This window comes from Coregonus clupeaformis, chromosome 11, assembly GCF_020615455.1.
Source record: "Coregonus clupeaformis isolate EN_2021a chromosome 11, ASM2061545v1, whole genome shotgun sequence".
NCBI classification, from domain to species: domain Eukaryota; kingdom Metazoa; phylum Chordata; class Actinopteri; order Salmoniformes; family Salmonidae; genus Coregonus; species Coregonus clupeaformis.
In genome coordinates, this window is record NC_059202.1 from 989,970 (window position 1) to 1,013,200 (window position 23,231).

General features: G+C 45.1%; 1 protein-coding gene across 1 annotated transcript in view; it reads left to right on the top strand.

The window, feature by feature from the left end:
- Positions 1-23,231, top strand: part of LOC121562355 (lipopolysaccharide-induced tumor necrosis factor-alpha factor homolog) — a 63,226-nt gene continuing 39,995 nt past the window's right edge. The window contains exon 1 of the mRNA XM_045223406.1: positions 1-54. The gene's annotated coding sequence lies outside the window, so the exon portion shown is untranslated. The remainder of the gene's footprint in view (positions 55-23,231) is intronic.

A 23,231-nucleotide genomic window follows, 5' to 3' on the forward strand; every position in this document is an offset into this window, starting at 1 on the left:
ATCTTTAGCTCCACACAGTCCACAGTACCTCGTCTCCTCCAGGACTCCAAAAAGGGGCTGTCACTCTGATCGTGGCTGGGAAAGGGTGCTCTGAGCTGGGGGGTTTCAGAGTGGTTCTTTGGAGGATATAATAAAATATGAATGTGTTGTGTGTAGGACTAGGAATATCTGTGTTTGTTTTGTCTGTGTGGCTATGTAAGAGGGAAAAGACTTGTTAGAAAAGGGGTGTTTTAAAAATCAGTTTAGAGAAAACACACCACCAGTCACACACTACCTTATTCTAACTCTGTCTTGGTGCCTAATGTTTGGCAGCGCTGTTAGATGTGTGCACACAGACAGTGGCAAACTGTTCTTCACACACCAGTGAATTTGAAAGCTAACCAAACCATGATATAATTAATGGGTAAATGTGTATGGTAAAGGTCAGGGTTGGGGTCAATTCAAATTGAAGTCAGTCAGTTCAGGAAGTAAACTGAAATAATTGAAAAGAGGGAATCTATATTCAATGACTTCTCAATAAATGGAAGAGAAGCTATTTCTTTAAAAAGTAGTTCTATTTTTTAAAAGTTAAAATTCAAATCACTTCCTGAATTGGGTGTCTTCAATTTGAATTAACCCTGGTAAAGATTGACAACCAGATTACAATATCCTCTGGGGAAATGGCTAGTAGTGATGGTGCACTGGTGTCTGTGTGTCAATCTTGTGTCCTCCTGAGTGGCGCAGTGGTCTAAGGCACTGCATCGCAGTGCTAGCTGTGCCACTAGAGATCCTGGTTCGAATCCAGGCTCTGTCGTAGCCGGCCGCGACCGGGAGACCCATGGGGCGGCGCACAATTGGCCCAGCGTCGTCCAGGGTAGGGGAGGGAATGGCCGGCAGGGATGTAGCTCAGTTGGTAGAGCATGGCATTTGCAACGCTAGGGTTGTGGGTTCGATTCCAGTATAAAAAAAAAAAATGTATGCACTCACTAACTGTAAGTCGCTCTGGATAAGAGCGTCTGCTAAAATGTAATGTGTGTGTGTTTAGTAGGGATGGGGAATTGATGTGTGTGGCAACAGCAGGTCCGCTTGCATAACTCTCTGCATTGTTGGGAAGGGCCTGTAAGTAATCAATCAATCAATTTTATTTTATATAGCCCTTCGTACATCAGCTAATATCTCGAAGTGCTGTACAGAAACCCAGCCTAAAACCCCAAACAGCTAGTAATGCAGGTGTAGAAGCACGGTGGCTAGGAAAAACTCCCTAGAAAGGCCAAAACCTAGGAAGAAACCTAGAGAGGAACCAGGCTATGAGGGGTGGCCAGTCCTCTTCTGGCTGTGCCGGGTGGAGATTATAACAGAACCATGCCAAGATGTTCAAAAATGTTCATAAGTGACAAGCATGGTCAAATAATAATCAGGAATAAATCTCAGTTGGCTTTTCATAGCCGATCATTAAGAGTTGAAAACAGCAGGTCTGGGACAGGTAGGGGTTCCATAACCGCAGGCAGAACAGTTGAAACTGGAATAGCAGCAAGGCCAGGCGGACTGGGGACAGCAAGGAGTCACCACGGCCGGTAGTCCCGACGTATGGTCCTAGGGCTCAGGTCTCTCAGTTGGCTTTTCATAGCCGATCATTAAGAGTTGAAAACAGCAGGTCTGGGACAGGTAGGGGTTTTGTAACCGCAGGCAGAACAGTTGAAACTGGAATAGCAGCAAGGCCAGGCGGACTGGGGACAGCAAGGTGTCAGCATGCCCGGTAGTCCTGACGTATGGTCCTAGGGCTCAGGTTCTCAGAGAGAAAGAGAGAACGAAAGAATTAGAGAGAGCATACTTAAATTCACACAGGACACTGGATAAGACAGGAGAAGTACTCCAGGTATAACCAACTAACCCCAGCCCCCGACACATAAACTACTGCAGCATAAATACTGGAGGCTGAGACAGGAGCGGTCCGGAGACACTGTGGCCCCATCCGAAGAAACCCCCGGACAGGGCCAAACAGGAAGGATATAACCCCACCCACTCTGCCAAAGCACAGCCCCCGCACCACTAGAGGGATCAATCAATCAATCAATCAATCAATTTTATTTTATATAGCCCTTCGTACATCAGCTGATATCTCGAAGTGCTGTACAGAAACCCAGCCTAAAACCCCAAACAGCTAGTAATGCAGGTGTAGAAGCACGGTGGCTAGGAAAAACTCCCTAGAAAGGCCAAAACCTAGGAAGAAACCTAGAGAGGAACCAGGCTATGAGGGGTGGCCAGTCCACTTCTGGCTGTGCCGGGTGGAGATTATAACAGAACCATGCTAAGATGTTCAAAAATGTTCATAAGTGACAAGCATGGTCAAATAATAATCAGGAATAAATCTCAGTTGGCTTTTCATAGCCGATCATTAAGAGTTGAAAACAGCAGGTCTGGGACAGGTAGGGGGTTCCATAACCGCAGGCAGAACAGTTGAAACTGGAATAGCAGCAAGGCCAGGCGGACTGGGGACAGCAAGGAGTCACCACGGCCGGTAGTCCCGACGTATGGTCCTAGGGCTCAGGTCTCTCAGTTGGCTTTTCATAGCCGATCATTAAGAGTTGAAAACAGCAGGTCTGGGACAGGTAGGGGTTTCGTAACCGCAGGCAGAACAGTTGAAACTGGAATAGCAGCAAGGCCAGGCGGACTGGGGACAGCAAGGTGTCAGCATGCCCGGTAGTCCTGACGTATGGTCCTAGGGCTCAGGTTCTCAGAGAGAAAGAGAGAACGAGAGAATTAGAGAGAGCATACTTAAATTCACACAGGACACTGGATAAGACAGGAGAAGTACTCCAGGTATAACCAACTAACCCCAGCCCCCGACACATAAACTACTGCAGCATAAATACTGGAGGCTGAGACAGGAGCGGTCCGGAGACACTGTGGCCCCATCCGAAGAAACCCCCGGACAGGGCCAAACAGGAAGGATATAACCCCACCCACTCTGCCAAAGCACAGCCCCCGCACCACTAGAGGGATATCCTCAACCACCAACTTACAATCCTGAGACAAGGCCGAGTATAGCCCACAGAGGTCTCCACCACAGCACAAACCAAAGGGGGCGCCAACCCAGACAGGAAGATCACGTCAGTAACTCAACCCACTCAAGTGACGCACCCCTCCTAGGGACGGCATGAAAGAGCACCAGCAAGCCAGTGACTCAGCCCCTGTAACAGGGTTAGAGGCAGAGAACCCCAGTGGAGAGAGGGGAACCGGCCTGGCAGAGACAGCAAGGGCTGTTCGTTGCTCCAGAGCCTTTCCGTTCACCTTCACACTCCTGGGCCAGACTACACTCAATCATAAGACCTACTGAAGAGATAAGTCTTCAGTAAAGACTTAAAGGTTGAGACCGAGTCTGCGTCTCTCACATGGGTAGGCAAACTGTTCCATAAAAATGGAGATCTATAGGAGAAAGCCCTGCCTCCCGCTGTTTGCTTAGAAATTCTAGGGACAATTAGGAGGCCTGCGTCTTGTGACCGTAGCGTACGTATTGGTATGTACGGCAGGACCAACTCGGAAAGATAGGTAGGAGCAAGCCCATGTAACGCTTTATAGGTTAACAGTAAAACCTTGAAATCAGCCCTTGCCTTAACAGGAAGCCAGTGTAGGGAAGCTAGCACTGGAGTAATATGATCAAATTTCTTGGTTCTAGTCAGGATTCTAGCAGCCGTATTTAGCACTAACTGAAGTTTATTTAGTGCTTTATCCGGGTAGCCGGAAAGTAGAGCATTGCAGTAGTCTAACCTAGAAGTAACAAATGCATGGATTAATTTTTCTGCATCATTTTTGGACAGATAATTTCTGATTTTTGCAATGTTACGTAGATGGAAAAAAGCTGTCCTTGAAACAGTCTTGATATGTTCGTCAAAAGAGAGATCAGGGTCAAGAGTAACGCCGAGGTACTTCACAGTTTTATTTGAGACGACTTTACAACCATCAAGATGAATTGTCAGATTTAACAGAAGATCTCTTTGTTTCTTGGGACCTAGAACAAGCATCTCTGTTTTGTCCGAGTTTAAAAGTAGAACGTTTTCAGCCATCCACTTCCTTATGTCTGAAACACAGGCTTCTAGCGAGGGCAATTTTGGGGCTTCACCATGTTTCATTGAAATGTACAGCTGTGTGTCATCCGCATAGCAGTGAAAGTTAACATTATGTTTTCGAATAACATCCCCAAGAGGTAAAATATATAGTGAAAACAATAGTGGTCCTAAAACGGAACCTTGAGGAACACCGAAATGTACAGTTGATTTGTCGGAGGACAGACCATTCACAGAGACAAACTGATATCTTTCCGACAGGTAAGATCTAAACCAGGCCAGAACTTGTCCGTGTAGACCAATTTGGGTTTCCAGTCTCTCCAAAAGAATGTGGTGATCGATGGTGTCAAAGGCAGCACTAAGGTCTAGTAGCACGAGGACAGATGCAGAGCCTCGGTCTGACGCCATTAAAAGGTCATTTACCACCTTCACAAGTGCAGTCTCAGTGCTATGATGGGGTCTAAAACCAGACTGAAGCATTTCGTATACATTGTTTGTCTTCAGAAAGGCAGTGAGTTGCTGCGCAACAGCTTTTTCTAAAATTTTTGAGAGGAATGGAAGATTCGATATAGGCCGATAGTTTTTATATTTTCCGGGTCAAGGTTTGGCTTTTTCAAGAGAGGCTTTATCACTGCCACTTTTAGTGAGTTTGGTACACATCCGGTGGATAGAGAGCTGTTTATTATGTTCAACATAGGAGGGCCAAGCACAGGAAGCAGCTCCTTCAGCAGTTTAGTAGGAATAGGATCCAGTATGCAGCTTGAAGGTTTAGAGGCCATGATTATTTTCATCATTGTGTCAAGAGATATAGTACTAAAACACTTAAGTGTCTCTCCCGATCCCAGGCCCTCGCAGAATCTGTGCAGATCCAGGACAGCTAAGCCCTGGAGGAATACGCAGATTCAAAGAGGAGTCCGTAATTTGCTTTCTAATGGTCATGATCTTTTCCTCAAAGAAGTTCATTAATTTATTACTGCTGAAGTGAAAGCCATCCTCTCTTGGGGAATGCTGCTTTTTAGTTAGCTTTGCAACAGTATCAAAAAGAAATTTTGGATTGTTCTTATTTTCCTCGATTAAGTTGGAAAAGTAGGATGATCGAGCAGCAGTGAGGGCTCTTCGGTACTGCACGGTACTGTCTTTCCAAGCTAGTCGGAAGACTTCCAGTTTGGTGTGGCGCCATTTCCGTTCCAATTTCCTGGAAGCTTGCTTCAAAGCTCTGGTATTTTCTGTATACCAGGGAGCTAGTTTCTTATGACAAATGTTTTTCGTTTTTAGGGGTGCAACTGCATCTAGGGTATTGCGCAAGGTTAAATTGAGTTCCTCAGTTAAGTGGTTAACTGATTTTTGTCCTCTGACGTCCTTGGGTAGGCAGAAGGAGTCTGGAAGGGCATCAAGGAATTTTTGTGTTGTCTGAGAATTTATAGCACGACTTTTGATGCTCCTTGGTTGGGGTCTGAGCAGATTATTTGTTGCGATTGCAAACGTAATAAAATGGTGGTCCGATAGTCCAGGATTTTGTGGAAAAACATTAAGATCTACAACATTTATTCCATGGGACAAAACTAGGTCCAGAGTATGACTGTGGCAGTGAGTAGGTCCAGAGACATGTTGGACAAAACCCACTGAGTCGATGATGGATCCGAAAGACTTTTGGAGTGGGTCTGTGGACTTCTCCATGTGAATATTAAAATCACCAAAAATTAGAATATGATCTGCTATGACTACAAGGTCTGATAGGAATTCAGGAAACTCAGAGAGGAATGCTGTATATGGCCCAGGAGGCCTGTAAACAGTAGCTATAAAAGTGATTGAGTAGGCTGCATAGATTTCATGACTAGAAGCTCAAAAGGCGAAAACGCCATTTTTTTTTGTAAATTGAAATTTGCTATCGTAAATGTTAGCAACACCTCCGCCTTTGCGGGATGCACGGGGAATATGGTCACTAGTGTAACCAGGAGGTGAGGCCTCATTTAACACAGCAAATTCATCAGGCTTAAGCCATGTTTCAGTCAGGCCAATCACATCAAGATTATGATCAGTGATTAGTTCATTGACTATGACTGCCTTTGAAGTGAGGGATCTAACATTAAGTAACCCTATTTTGAGATGTGAGGTATCACGATCTCTTTCAATAATGGCAGGAATGGAGGAGGTCTTTATCCTAATAAGATTGCTAGGGCGAACACCGTCATGTTTAGTTTTGCCCAACCTAGGTCGAGGCACAGACACAGTCTCAATGGGTATGGCTGAGCTGACTACACTGACTGTGCTATTGGCAGACTCCACTAAGCTGGCAGGTTGGCTAACAGCCTGCTGCCTGGCCTGCACCCTATTTCACTGTGGGGCTAGAGGAGTTAGAGCCCTATCTATGTTGGTAGATAAGATGAGAGCACCCCTCCAGCTAGGATGGAGTCCGTCACTCCTTAGCAGGTCAGGCTTGGTCCTGTTTGTGGGTGAGTCCCAGAAAGAGGGCCAATTATCTACAAATTCTATCTTTTGGGAGGGGCAGAAAACAGTTTTCAACCAGCGATTGAGTGCTGAGACTCTGCTGTAGAGCTCGTCACTCCCCCTAACTGGGAGGGGGCCAGAGACAATTACTCGATGCCGACACATCTTTCTAGCTGATTTACACGCTGAAGCTATGTTGCACTTGGTGACCTCTGACTGTTTCATCCTAACATCGTTGGTGCCGACGTGGATAACAATATCTCTATACTCTCTACACTCGCCAGTTTTAGCTTTAGCCAGCACCATCTTTAGATTAGCCTTAACGTCGGTAGCCCTGCCCCCTGGTAAACAGTGTATGATCGCTGGGTGATTCGTTTTAAGTCTAATACTGCGGGTAATGGAGTCGCCAATGACTAGGGTTTTCAATTTGTCAGAGCTAATGGTGGGAGCCTTCGGCGTCTCAGACCCCGTAACGGGAGGAGTAGAGACAAGAGAAGACTCAGACTCAGACTCCGACTCGCTACATAATGGGGAAAACCGGTTGAAAGTTTCTGTCGGCTGAATGAGCGACACCGGTTGAGCATTCCAACGGTATTTCCCTCCAGAAGCCATGAGAAAGTTGTCCGGCTGCGGGGACTGTGCGGGGGGATTTATACTAACGTTACTATCTGTACTTACTGGTGGCACAGACGCTGTTTCTTCCTTTCCTACACTGAAATTACCCTTGCCTAACGATTGCGTCTGAATCTGGGCTTGTAGCACAGCTATTCTCGCCGTAAGGCGATCGTTCTCCTGTATATTATGAGTACAGCGACTGCAATTAGAAGACATCATGTTAATGTTACTACTTAGCTTCGGCTGTTGAAGATGTTGACGAACCATGTCCAGATAAAGCGTCCGGAGTGAAAAAGTTGAATGAGGGAAAAAAGTTGCGATGGAAAAAAGGAAAATAAAGTAAAGTTGGCAGCAAAAACGCACAGGAAAATGACTCTTCTGTCTCGGGATAAAACGTCCGGGGTGAAAAAGTTTAACGAAAAAAGATGAGTGAGGACAAAACTAAAAAGTTGGTAAATTTGTTGAACACAGAGATTGATTAAACGTTTATTAAAAGTAAAACGTGAATAGTTTGGCAGGTAGCCAAGTAGCAACAAACAGCACAGCAGCACGGAGACAATGCGGAAGCGAGACGGAAGTTGTCAGAAGACAATGGGTTGGTGGTTGAGGGATATCCTCAACCACCAATTTAATCCTGAGACAAGGCCGAGTATAGCCCACAGAGGTCTCCACCACAGCACAAACCAAGGGGTGGCGCCAACCCAGACAGGAAGATCACGTCAGTAACTCAGATAAACCGACTCCAGTGACGCACCCCTCCTAGGGACGGCATGAAAGAGCACCAGCAAGCCAGTGACTCAGCCCCTGTAACAGGGTTAGAGGCAGAGAACCCCAGTGGAGAGAGGGGAACCGGCCCGGCAGAGACAGCAAGGGTAAGCATTTCACTGTTAGTCTACACCTGTTGTTTATGAAGCAAATACAATTTGATTTGATTTCAATAATGAACTTTCCCAACTTCACTAGTCACTCTTTCTCGCTTTACTCAAGCACACACACACACACCACATCCCTACTGCATCTGATCTGGCGGACTGTGTTTGTAAATGAGTGTGCCACTGTGTCCGTAAATAAAAAAAATTAAAGTGTCTGGTTTGCTGAATAGAAGGAATTTTAGGTATAGCATTTACTTTTACTGGAGTATGACAATTGAATACTTTTTCCACCACTGTACATTTAAAACCAGATGCTTGTAGACTTTTACTCAAGCAGTATTGTACTGGGTGACTTTTACTTGAGTCATTTTTTATTAAGGTATCTTTACTTTTACACACGAATGACAATGAGTACTTTTTCCACCACTGCATACACGTTTCCTGGTTAGTCTATACACTTTTAAATTCAGATGAGAGAGATAGTACAGTAGACACTGTCACTTAACTTGTTAAACGTGTGTGTGTGTAGTAGACATTTTTTGGAAAACACTGTCACTTTCAAGATGCTTTTGTCATCTTCATACGACACGCACTGTTCAAAACACCGCCGGAAGAGGCATGTTGGCGGCATCCAATGCTGTTGCAGTAGTTTTTGAAACTGTACTTTTTTAAATGCGGAAGGAGCCTTGTGTGTTAGAGTCGCATACTGCGACTCGCAGCGTTTTTGGGGGATTTTAATCATCCTATTCCTGGTAAGAGAATGTGTTCTTTTTTTCATGGTTAGTTTTAGTTTCGTAGTGGACATAATAATAAACCTTGATTGGGAAAGAAAGGGAAAAGGCGGTACCTAGTCAGTTGCACAACTGAATGCATTCAACCAAAATGTGTCTTCTGCATTTAACCCAAGCCCTCCTTAATCGACGTCCACGGCGCCCAGGGAGCAGTTGTTGTGGTTAACTGCCTTGCTACAGACCCAATGCTCATAACCTCTAGGCTATGTGTCACCCAGTTGTTGGCACTTGTAATGAGCTGTATAAACTTTAAGATTGGGACTGTAAGTTAGTACTTATGTTCTCAACATTCTGATCTTTCTACATGTTTTGGATGTTCAACAGGCTACATTAGGACAGAGGGACAAATTCCTCAGATTGCACAGGACTAAATATACAACAACAACGTGAGATACTGAAGATATCTTTTTTTACCTTAAAGTTCTCAACATCATTTGAAATGTTCAGAGTTTTTGGAACATTTTTGGAAAGACCTCTACGAGGACTGTTTGGAGGCCTGAGGTGGCCAACCTCACAGTCGAAAATGCTGACAGTAAAACCTCACGAGGGAGCTGGAATAAAGCATATTCAAGCAGAGACTTTGTCAACACCACCAACAACAGGGCTTAGAGGCAGCATCAGTATAGGTGTGGTGCAGACCATTGAAATCCAATACCCTGAAGGTATGGATTCTGAGGCTAGGAAACATCACAAGAGGAAAGTCTTGAGGAAACATCCGGAGACTCTGATAGTGGATTACAGAAAAGCACTGGGCAAGAACAGAGTCAAAACCAACTATGTTTTCTACACAGCCCACCCCACGGCCTGGCGTAGTGCCCTGTGTCAAACTTACCCCAACACTGAAGAGAGAGACATCAACGATGCCATACAGGTCAAAGTGTATGTGGAAGACAGTCACTTAAAGGGCGTCATTACAGTCAATCTCTATCACACTGGTACCGTCTTGGTGCAAGGCTCTAATACCCATCTGAATAACTTTCAACAGGACTTTCAGAAACTGAAGGAAAATCTGAAGTAAAAAATGTGTTACATTTGTGTGAAATAGAGTGTGTAAGAATCTTTTTAAAGGATATATTTGTGCATAATTATGTCAAGAATTGTATGCACTCATACATCCAATAAAATATATATTTAATAAAAATAAAGAGTGTTTAATACAGCGACTCACTGGTCCTGGAGGTTGGCTGAGTTGGGGTGGTACTGTGTGTCAGTACTCATGTTGTTGTAGCGACCACACTGGTCCTGGAGGTTGGCTGAGTTGGGGTGGTACTGTGTGTCAGTACTCATGTTGTTGTAGCGACCACACTGGTCATCCAGACTGTAGGCCTGGTACTTATCAGACCAGTCCAGCTCTAGAGTCTGCTTGGCATCTCTGTTACACCTGATACACACACACAGTGGGAGACAGTAGGGGGCAGAAAGCCAGTGTGAGGGTCTGCGCTCAGGCTACAATGGATAGTGGTCGGTGCGAGAGTACTCTCACTCAAACCATGAAAAGGATCAACCAAGGAGGCCTTGATGCAATGTGATAAAATGTGATGAATAAAAAAGGAGCATACGTTTGGGCTTCTATCGTCAGTGCTGTTTATCACCTGTTAGCACTTTTCACTTTTTGCATCTCGGCCTCCTTGGTTTTTCCTTTGCATGCTTTGCAGGTGAGTAGCTACATACTACACACAGTAGGGGCGCCATAAGACTAAGAAAATGACATTGGTACCCCCCATTTCAGGGTCATTATTCATTAGTGCACATAGGAGTAAAACATAGGCAAACATTTGCACTGGAAAACGAAAATGAGCGTTTCTTATTGGATAACCTCAGGTAGTCCCTCCCCGTTTGAGTCCATTTTCCTTTATTTGGTGCCTAATGAATAGGCTGCAAACGTTTGGGGGTGGAGGAGAACGAGGCTGTAGATGAACAGGCTAAACAAGCACTTAGTAGTGGGGATGTTGATGTTGAAGTGTCAATGAGCAAGGCAGAGGCAAAAAGACTGATATATACAGTGATGGTACAGAGATGGCAGGAGCAGTGGAATATAAATAATAAGGGAAGGCATTTATTTCAGGTACAGAGGAAAGTCGGGGGGAGGGAGGAAAGCAGGAAGGAACAGAAGAGAGGAGACTATTTTTACAAGATTAAGGGTGGGACACAGCCAGTTGAACAAGACATTAAACGTGATGGGAAAGCATCCATCAGGAAAGTGTTATTATTGTCATGAAATAGAGACTGTGGAGCATGTATTGCTACAGTGTGGGCAGTATCAGAGGGAAAGAGAGAGGATGAGATTTAGTATGAGGGAGAAGGGGATACAGGAAATTAGTTTAAAGAGTATATTGAGCAGAACGTCATTAGATTTAGTCTCAAATATTTTGTTATATTTTTTTAAGAGAAACGGGGTTGGCAGGTAGGATTTGGTTTATCCCGGTCTCTGGCCCACATTCCAGTACGGTAGGTGGCGGTAATGCACCATAATGTTGGATGCCAACCGCCGATAAACCCCACTGAAGAAGAAGGCTGCAACCAGGCTCAGCTGTAGCAAAGATGGCTGACAAAAATACTAGTATGGAAGCAAATGTAAGTAATTATAACGTCATAACGAATCATGCAAAAAATGTACAGTTCAGAGGAATATGTTAGTTAATGTAGAGACAAACGATTATGCATATGTTTTTGTCATAACGTTAATTTACGGAAATCGCTATTTAGCAAGCTAGCTGTCTAGCCAACATTACCCAACTACCTAGCTTTATGGGCGTTGTGACATGAGTATGAAATTGTAATTCCTGTTTAATGTTTTAGGGACTCCTGAGAACCAGCAAACCAGGCTGTCGTCTTGTGAAACAGTGGATGTAAAGAATCTAGCTAGCTAAAGCAATTACTGCAAATTGAATGTACCATTTTTAAGCTTGCCTTGCTGATATTTGCCATGCAATACAGCTGAAGTAACGTAACTAGATAAATATTTTCTTGTTTGTGTAGTGGAGGATAAAAATACCTTTATGCCTAAGGATGTGTAGCCGATCTGTGTATGGAACCTAAAACGTTGGGTATAAATATTAGTTCAGAACCTAGCTATGAACCTCCGCTATCATAGCCGGTTGTATCGACTTCAAGCCAGTCTGAAAGGCATTAATGAAGCCTATGGATTGAGTAGAATATAATAACTTTATTGTGCCAAGGATGCAAGTCATATATACATGTACTTATTACCAAGCATGAGATCCCCACATTGTAGCCTGTACATTGAATATATTCACTGATCATGTACTCTACCTTGGCAAATAAAGGTGCGGTTCAGATATGTCTGTGAGACATTCTGTCATATCCAATACCAGGAGTATCAAATGCCAGTCTTTGAATGATGCTGTGTCTGCATGTATGTATTACAATGATACACTTCAACAGTGTTTACCAATCCTGGTCCTGGGACATCAATGGCTGGTTGCACATTGTAACTATGCAATAGACTAGAAACATGATTTAACTAGTTAAAGGCTGATTTGTAATTCATATATACAGAAACAATAAACATTTTTTTTAAAACAGTACACTACACTTCCTATGAACCATGTAAATACTCTAAAAACAGTATACTAAAATGAACTAATAGTATATACTCATTATGTAGTATACAGTATGGGTATTCGAACACAGCTATAGTTTTGTTTTTTAAAGTGTATTTACTTACTTGAATAGGTTCTCCCAGCAGCAATGTGGACGATTGGAAACAGGGCAGCAAAGTTTGTCACCAGACCGGTTTAGAGCATATTACTATTTACCCGTTTATAAATTCATGAAATGGAGAATGGATGAAACTATTTACCCATTTAACAACCAGCTCTTAATACAAACTTACTCTGCTGAATTCTTGACGCACAACCGAACTGCTGCTATATGCTGCCAGCATGCCCACAAGCGAGCCACTCTGGGCGGCCGAAGCGGCTAGTGTACACAGGCCATAACAAATATCATTTTCATTTGATGCACGTTAACGCTCACTTTGCACTATACACATGGCGATACACATAATATATAAAATGACGACGCGACACATAGTTCGTTTCTTATATCCCATACATAACTTTATTGCAGAAATACAGTTTGACATTTGCTATCATTGTTTTCTATGTTGAGTGCACGCATCATAGTTTACGTGGTAACAGTCATTGATGTAATTTAACTCAATCATCTAACTTCATAATTTAACCATTATCATTCTCAAGTAAATAGTCACAGTTCAATGTAATGTCTTGTTTACCTCCGTGCCTCAGCAGTGTTCTGATAAAGGACTTCCGACCTGAATCCCAGGGTTAAAATAAGGTTCCGGAAGGGCGTTGGGAAATGCCCACCCTCTGTTCACCCCGGGGGAACTATTTTTCCCTTTGACGAGTTTAAAATAGCGAAGTACAGTTATACATTACTATTGTGTACTGGTATTGCTAAAATAATGCTTGTATTTAACGTTATATCATTATTGTCTAAATGTAAAACTTGATGGTTTGCAGATTCCACTTGGAGCTGGCCATTCCCCTTATAGTCTCCTTCAGTGAGTAGATATTTGGTTTATGTACGTTCTGTTCCTGCACGTTAGAGCTTAGTTATTTTTTAAGTTAAGACTTTATAGGACAGTCCGTTTTTCAAGTCCCTTGGTATATTTTAGCACTTTGGTTTACTTCCTTGTCATAATTCGTATTATCCAAGTTTTGAGAAATAAAACCCTTATTGTTTGCACCCTACTCAGTTGTCTCTCGTTGCCTGCTTGGTCATCCCTGACACACAATTAAATGAAAAGAGAGGATCTTATAAATGAACCACTTATGTAGTTATTGCTGATGCATCTGAAATATTAATGTTGGTTGAAATGAATGCGGGGAGAGGTGTCTAATTGTGTCACTCACTTTATTTGATTGACAGCCTGACTCAGCGTTCTCTTCAACAGAGCCTGGACGCTCCTGATCAACTCCACCTCCCGTGGCACACAAAACAAAACCATCAAGTTATTTTTCGGATTGGTTTGTAGTTAAATAACGTCTAGGAAATATTTAGTAATGATAAAAGTATTTACGTGAACTAGAGACAAATCTATATATTTTTTGTACCACCTTGAACAGCCCCCTCTTCTGCCCCAGGAGGAGGTCTGTCTCGGCCAACAGCTTTTCGATGTGCTGCTGCAGCTCCGACTTCCAGAAGTGGATATCCTGCAGTCTCTCGCCTAGGTGCCGCGTCCCCTCAGCTTGGGTGCGCAGAGTCCCGGCCTCGGTCTCCGTATACAGTGTTTTGGACTCATGGCGAATCCTCTCGGCGTTGTTTCGGTCTATAACGGCCTGGTGAAGGGTAGAGAAGTTATTGACGTGCCATTCCTCCGGGCTGTACTTGGCTGAATGGTAGCCAAGCCGGAGGAGGGTTACAAGCCCTGCTTGAATATGGCCTCTGTGTCTGTGGGCGGGAGCTGCTCGCCTGCTTGGGCAACTGACCTGCTGTCGAAATGGGGTCTGGACACTAAAACCTCCGAAGACATTTTGTGGCCAGAAAATAACTGCGATAAACCGGTACATTCTTATAAATTATTTATATGAGCAGCATAACGCAAAATGGAACTGTTAAATTATATGCAATGTATAAATCTGGATTCTCAGTGGCCTTCTCTCTGGTCACTGCATGATGAATCATCAACGCTCAGGGTGGGGACCGACAACCCATCTCAGTATGTAGATCTATCATAATATGCCATTTATAATATGCCATTTAGCAGACGCTTTTATCCAAAGCGACTTACAGTCATGTGTGCATACATTTTTACGTATGGGTGGTCCCGGGGAACGAACCCACTACCCTGGCGTTACAAGCGCCATGCTCTACCATTTGAGCTACAGAGGACCACCATCATCTCATCATCATCATCATGGTAACTTTGCATTGTGACAGGTAGACCTACATTTGCTGCAGCATAGCCTATGCTACAGTAACATAAAGACTGAATGCACGTCTAATTTATCCATCTCCATCTGGCTTTTTTTTAAATAATTTTTTTTTGTACAGAAGTTTTATTTTTTCATTGCAGCTGCAGAGTTTTACATCGAATATCTTTGCTTTAAATCAGTGCACACGCAAGCACTCTCTCACAGTCTCTCTCTCTCTCTCTCTCTCTCTCTCTCTCTCTCTCTCTCTCCATCAATTCCATTCTAATTGCATCCAAAATAGATAATCATGTTCAAGATTGATATATAGGACTATATATATGTATATATACAGCTCTGGAAAAAATTAAGAGACCACTGCAAATATTTCTTAAATCAGCATCTCTACATGTATGACAGCCATTCCATTCCAGTGTCTGTTGAATTCCAACACAGGCACACCTCATTCTACTGAATTAGGTACTGATTATGTGATCACCTGAACCAAATCTTATTTAACGAGTAAAAGTATAAAAACCACTGCTGTGGTCATCACTATCCTCTTGCAATAGGACCAGCTGGATAGCAAAAACAGTGCTAATAGTACCTAAAAAGTAATATTAATCAAAAAATAACTATTGACCATGCCAAAAGAGTTGAAAAGGAAAGTTTTGAGTGAGGAAAAGAAGGCTTTACTGGCAGAGGGATACAGTGAGCGTCAGGTTGCTTCCATCCTTAAACTTTTAAAGACGGCGGTTCATAAGAACAAGGTCAAGCAGCAGACATTGGGGACAACAAAGCTACAGACCGGCAGAGGGCAGAAACGACTCTACTGACCGGGATGACCGCCAACTCATTCGAATGTCACTCAACAACCGTAGAATGACTTCAAGTGACCTACAAAAATAATGGCAAACGGCAGCTGGGGTGAAGTGCATGGCGAGTTCGAAACAGGCTCCAAGAGGCAGGGCTGAAGTCGTGCAAAGCTAGAAAAAAGCCCTTCATCAATGAGAAGCAAAGAAGAGCCAGGCTGAGATTTGCAAAAGACCTTAAGGATTGGACCGTAGAGGACTGGAGTAAGGTCATCTTCTCTGATGAGTCCAATTTTCAGCTTTGCCCAACACCTGGTCATCTAATGGTTAGACGGAGACCTGGAGAGGCCTACAAGCCACAGTGTCTCGCACCCACTGTGAAATTTGGTGGAGGATCGGTGATGATCTGGGGGTGCTTCAGCAAGGCTGGAATCGGGCAGATTTGTCTTTGTGAAGGATGCATGAATCAAGCCAAAACTTGCTTCCTTTTGCTCTGACATTGTTCCCCAACTCTGAGGATTGTTTTTTCCAGCAGGACAATGCGCCATGCCACACAGCCAGGTCAATCAAGGTGTGGATGGAGGACCACAAGATCAAGACCCTGTCATGGCCAGCCCAATCTCCAGACCTGAACCCCATTGAAAACTTCTGGAATGTGATCAAGAGGAAGATGGATGGTCACAAGCCATCAAACAAAGCCGAGCTGCTTGAATTTTTGCGCCAGGAGTGTCAAAGTCACTCAACATCAATGTGAAAGACTGGTGGAGAGCATGCCAAGACACATGAAAGCTGTGATTGAAAATCTGAGTTATTCCACCAAATATTGATTTCTGAACTCTTCCTAAATTAAAACAATGAACATGAACTTATATTCTTTGCATTATTCGAGGTCTGACAATACTGCATATTTTTTGTTATTTTGACCAGTTTTCATTTTCTGCAAATAAATGCTCTAAATGACAATATTTTTATTTGGAATTTGGGAGAAATGTTAATTTCACCCAAACACATACCTATAAATAGTAAAACCAGATAAACTTATATTTTTGCATGGTCTATTAATTTTTTCCAGAGCTGTAGATGTCGTAGCCTACCTCTTTCAGGTAATACATTCAATGCAGTATTAGACTTATATTTAGCTAATGAATTATGGATCATGCATAATAAGCTTCTAACTTATAGCCTCTGTCTCGTGCGCAATATGCACGCACCTGTGCTCCGCTGGCCTCTCTCCTTAAAAAAATGCTCCTTAGCTCTTGGAGTCCCATGCAGGAAAAAACTAGACTAGAATAGCTTGCTGAACATTATTTTTGTTTGTTGCATTTTCTATACCAATAGACTATTCAAAGAGGGATGCAAGCTCTTGTTTGCTGAATGTTAAATACAGCAGCCAATAGAACTCACAGGTAGTTTGAAAGAAGAGCAAACGCGCAATGGTGGAAGGCTATAGCAGTTATTTATTCAGACCCATAACCATTCAACATCTGCCTCTGTTTGCACGCTCTGTGCTGTCCTACTAAATCCAGCCGGCTGAAACCAGCAAACAGCCTACCCGACTGCTCTGAGGCTTCTGCATGGTCATGAAACACACTGATGGCACTTTTGGTATTACAGTGCAATGATAAAACTGGGGGGGGACAAAACTGCAATTTCAGAATGTGAGGGGGACATTGTACATTTTGCAAATTCGTAACCTATAATGCGGATTGTAATTCGCAACATATCATAAAGCCTTTAGCCGTATCCTTATTCTATTCCTCCTCTGTTCCTCTGGTGATGTAGAGGTTAACCCAGGCCCCGTATCTCCCAGTATCACTCCTACCCCCCAGGCGCTATCATTTGTTGACTTCTGTAACCGTAAAAGCCTTGGTTTCTTGCATGTTAACATCAGAAGCCTCCTCCCCAAGTTTGAGTTATTCACTGCGTTAGCACACTCTGCCAACCCTGATGTTCTTGCAGTGTCTGAATCTTGGCTTAGGAAGGCCACCAAAAATTCAGAAATGTCCATCCCGAACTACAACATTTTCCGTCTAGATAGAACTGCCAAAGGGGGCGGAGTTGCAATCTACTGTAGAGATAGCCTGCATAGCTCTATCATACTATCCAGGTCTGTGCCCAAACAGTTTGAGCTTCTACTTCTAAAAATCCACCTTTCCAGAAATAAGTCTCTCACTGTTGCCGCTTGCTACAGCCCCCCCTCAGTCCCCAGTTGTGCCCTGGACACCATATGTGAATTGCTTGCCCCCATCTATCCTCAGAGTTCGTACTGCTTGGTGACCTAAACTAGGATATGCTTAACACCCCGGCCATCCTACAATCTAAACTAGATGCCCTCAATCTCACACAAATTATCAAGGAACCTACCAGGTACAACCCTAATTCCAAAAACATGGGCACCCTCATAGATATCATCCTGACTAATTTACCCTCTAAATACACCTCCTGTCACGTTCGTTGAAGGACGGGACGGACCAAGGCACAGCGTGATATGCATACATGTTTATTTATACTGAATAAACACCACGACAAAACAACAAATGAAACGAAACGTGAAGTCCAAGGTAGACAAACAACATACCTCACACGGAACAAGATCCCACCACCCACTAGTGCCAATAGGCTGCCTAAGTATGGTCCCCAATCAGAGACAACGAGCGACAGCTGCCTCTGATTGGGAACCACACCGGCCAACATAGATCTAGACATACTAGATCTAAACATAGAAAATGCAACATAGAAAATGACAACAAGGAATATACACACCCTGACTCAACATATAAGCGTCCTCTGAGTCAGGGGGTGACAGTACCCCCCCCCCCCCAAAGGTGCGGACTCCGACCGCACAACATAAACATAACAGGGTAGGGGCCGGGTGGGCATTCCGCCTCGGAGGCGGAGTCGGCTCAGGGCGTGATGACCTCTCACTCTCCGCCTCCCTGTTGCGCCCCTGGTCTGGTCTAGACCTCGGCGCGTTGCTTCCCCTCTCCTTCCTCCCACTATACTCCAAGCCCTGTCTGGACCCTGGTGTGGGTGACCCCGAACCTGGAGAGGGGCTGACATCTGGGTCTGGACTGGAGCCGCTGAACGGAGCTAGACCGGGCACCAGTGGAGCGGACTATTCAGGCTCCGGACTGGAGCCGCTGACCGGAGCTGGACTAGGCACCGGTGGAGCGGACTGCTCTGGCTCCGGAGTAGAGCTGCTGACCGGATCTGGACTGGACCCCGGTGGAGCGGACTGCTCTGGCTCCGGAGTGGAGCAGCTGACCGGTGCCGGACCAGGCACCGGTGGAACAGGCACGGGCCGTGCCGGACTGGACACACGCACCACTGGCTTGGTGTGGGGAGCAGGAACGGGCCGTACTGGACTGGCGACGCGCACCACTGGCCTGGTGCGGGGAGCAGGAACAGGCCGGGCCGGGCTGGCGACGCGCACCACTGGCTTGGTGCGAGGGACAGGAACAGGCCGGGCCGGGCTGGCGACGCGCACCACTGGCTTGGTGCGAGGGGCAGGAACAGGCCGGGCCGGGCTGGCGACGCGCACCACTGGCTTGGTGCGAGGGGCAGGAACAGGCCGGGCCGGGGTTGGCGACGCGCGCACCACTGGCTTGAGTGCGAGGTGCAGGAACAGGCCGGGCCGGGCTGGCGACGCGCACCACTGGCTTGGTGCGGGGGCAGGAACAGGCCGGGCCGGGCTGGCGGCGCGCACCACTGGCTTGGTGCGAGGGACAGGAACAGGCCGGACCGGGCTGGCGACGCGCACCACTGGCTTGGTGCGAGGGGCAGGAACAGGCCGGGCCGGGCTGGCGACACGCACCACTGGCTTGGTGCGAGGGACAGGAACAGGCCAGACCAGGCTGGCGACGCGCACCACTGGCTTGGTGCGAGGAGCAGGAACGGGTCGGACCGTACTAGGAACACGCACCACTGGCTTAGTGCGGGGAGCAGGAACGGGCCGGACCGGACTGGCGACATGCACCACTTTTCTTTCAAATTATTGGTGTTGCCTCTCAGGTCTCCGTCGTCGGCACTCCTCTTCCCGTGAGGACTCCTCCGGGAGCCCCCACGAGTTAGGGAACAGAAACTCATCGTCGTCGTCATCCTCCGACTCCTCAGTGTAATACTGTTCCCACTCCTCTTCCCAAGGTCGTAGGGACCCAATCTGAAAACCAACCGGGTGCAGTGGTCGGGGCTCTTCTCTCTCGCTCCCCGACCACCCCTTTAGCCCCCCCAAATTTTTTTTATTGGGGCTGCTTCTCGGGCCTCCTCCTCGGCCGGCTTCCGTGTTGCTGTTGCTCCTCTCCTGCCTGGGCATCTACCTTCACCCATGGTCCTTTCCCCGCAAATATCTCTTCCCATGACCACAACTTGCCCACCTGTGACATGGCCCTTCGCTCCGCCTGAGCACGCCGCTTGGTCCTCGTTTGGTGGGATCTTCTGTCACGTTCGTTGAAGGACGGGACGGACCAAGGCGCAGCGTGATATGCATACATGTTTATTTATACTGAATAAACACCACGACAAAACAACAAATGAAACGAAACGTGAAGTCCAAGGTAGACAAACAACATACCTCACACGGAACAAGATCCCACCACCCACTAGTGCCAATAGGCTGCCTAAGTATGGTCCCCAATCAGAGACAACGAGCGACAGCTGCCTCTGATTGGGAACCACACCGGCCAACATAGATCTAGACATACTAGATCTAAACATAGAAAATGCAACATAGAAAATGACAACAAGGAATATACACACCCTGACTCAACATATAAGCATCCTCTGAGTCAGGGCGAGACACCTCCGCTGTCTTCAACCAGGATCTCAGCGATCACTTCCTCATTGCCTGTGTCCGTAATGGGTCTGGGGTCAACGGACCACCCCTCATCACTGTCAAACGCTCCCTAAAACACTTCAGCGATCAGGCCTTTCTAATTGACCTGGCTGTGGAATGCAGAGTTTGGTTTTCGCCAGGCATAATGGGACCCATCTCGTCCAAAAAGTTGACTAAAGTTTGCCAAAAAGCACCTGGATGATCATCAAGACTCTTGGAAGGACGTTCTATGGACAGATGATTCAAACGTATAACTTTTTGGACGACATGGTTCCAGTAATGCCTGGCGAAAACCAAACTCTGCATTCCACAGTAAGAACATCATACCAATGGTCAAGCATGGTGGTGGTGGTGTGATGGTTTGGGGATGCTTTGCTGCCTCAATACCTGGACGACTTGCCTTAATAGAAGGAACCATGAATTCTGCTCTGTATCAGAGAATTCAACAGGAGACTGTCAGACCATCCGTCTGTGAGCTGAAGCTGAAGCACAGCTGGGTCATGCAACAAGACAATGATCCAAAACACACAATCAAGTCTACATGAAAATTGCTAAAAAGCAACAAATTGGACGTTTTGGAATGGCCTAGTCAAAGTCCAGACCTAATCCCAATTGAGATGTTGTGGCAGGACTTGAAACGAGCAGTTCATGCTTGAAAACCTACACGTCACTGAGTTAAAGCAGTTCTGCATGGAAGAGTGGGCCAAAATTCCTCCACAGCGACGTGAGAGACTGATCAACAACTACAGGAAGCATTTGGTTGGAGTCATTGCAGCTAAAGGTGGCACAACCAGTTATTGAGTGTAAGGGGGCAATTACTTTTTCACACAGGGGAATTTTTTATGAAATAAATGAAATAAATATGTAATTGTTGTGTTATTTGTTCACTTATGTTCCCTTTATCTAATATTAGGTTTTGGTTGAAGATCTGATAACATTCAGTATCACAAATATGCAAAAGTAGAGAAAATTAGAAAGGGGGAAAATACTTTTTCATAGCACTGTATATCCATCCTGCCCTGCCTTTCGAAAGTATTTGAAAGCCAAGTTAACAAACAGATCACCGACCATTTCGAATTCCACCCTACCTTCTCCGCTATGCAATCTGGTTTCCGAGCTGGTTATGGGTGCACCTCAGCCACGCTCGAGGTCCTAAACGATATAATAACCGCGATCGATAAAAGACAGTACTGTGCAGCCGTCTTCATCGACCTGGCCAAGGCTTTTGACTGTCAATCACCGCATTCTTATTGGCAGACTAAATAGCCTTAGTTTCTCAAATGACTGCCTCGCCTGGTTCACCAACTACTTCTCAGATAGAGTTCAATGTGTCAAATCGGAGGGCCTGTTGTCTGGACCTCTAACACTGTGTTAACAAACCTCCAAACAAGCTTCAATGCCATACAACACTCCTTCCGTGGCCTCCAACTGCTCTTAAACGCTAGTAAAACTAAATGCATGCTCTTCAATCGAACGCTGCTTGCACCCGCCCGCCCGACTAGAATCACTACTCTCGGCAGGTCTGACTTAGAATATGTGGACAACTACAAATACCTAGGTGTCTGGTTAGACCGTAAACTCTCCTTCCAGACTCACATTAAGCATCTCCAATCCAAAGTTAAATCTAGAATCGGCTTCCTATTTCACAACAAAGCCTCCTTCACTCATGCTGCTAAACATGCCCTCGTAAAACTGGCGATGCCATTTACAAAATAGCTTCCAACACTCTACTCAGCAAATTGGATGTAGTCTATCACAGTGCCATCCGTTTTGTCACCAAAGTCCCATATACTACCCACCACTGTGACCTGTACGCTCTCGTTGGCTGGCCCTCACTACATATTCGTCGCCAAACCCACTGGCTCCAGGTCATCTATAAATAACTTCTAGGCAAATCCCCGCCTTATCTTAGATCATTGGTCACCATAGCAACACCCACCCGTAGTATGCGTTCCAGCAGGTATATCTCACTGGTCATCCCCAAAGCCAACACCTCCTTTGGCCGCCATTCCTTCCAGTTCTCTGCTGCAAATGACTGTAACAAACTGCAAAGATCTCTGAAGCTGGAGACACTTCCCTCCCTCACTAACTTTAGGCGTCAGTTGTCAGAACAGCTTACCGATCACTGCACCTGTACACAGCCCATCTGTAATTAGCCCACCCAACTACCTCATCCCCATATTGTTATTTACATTATTTATTTTGATAATTTGCACCCCAGTATCTCTATTTGCACATCATCTTCTGCACATCTATCACTCCAGTGTTAATACTAAATTGTAATTATTTTGCACTATGGCCTATTTATTGCCTTATCTCCATAACTTACTACATTTGCACACACTGTATATAGATTTTCTATTGTGTTATTGACTGTACGTTTTGTTTATTCCATATGTAACTCTGTGTTGTTGTTGTTTTTATCGCACTGCTTTGTTTTATCCTGGCCAGGTTGCAGTTGTAAATGAAAACTTGTTCTCAACTGGCTTACCTGGTTAAATAAAGGTGAAATAAAATAAATACGAAATGGGTGATGGACATCCACAATTTAATACATGACTGACCATACACAAAAATGTATGCACGCGTGACTGTAAGTCGCTTTGGATAAAAGCCTCTGCTAAATGGCATATTATTATTATTATTATTATTATTATTATACGAAACGTAACATATCGTACTAAATTGAGTGTCTCAGATTTACGTACAGAATAATCCAAAATGCTCTGAGACCAGGTTGCAGCAATAGGCTACTGATGCATGGTTAATGCGCTCGGCTGACTGCTCTGTCTTCTGACCAAAAACCACATTTTCCAACCACAACAATGTTGTTTATCGAGAACAATGAACACATGAACGTTTAACACTGTGACTCACCACAGTCACTATTTCTGTGTAAAGCCCCCCCATCCTCCCCTCATC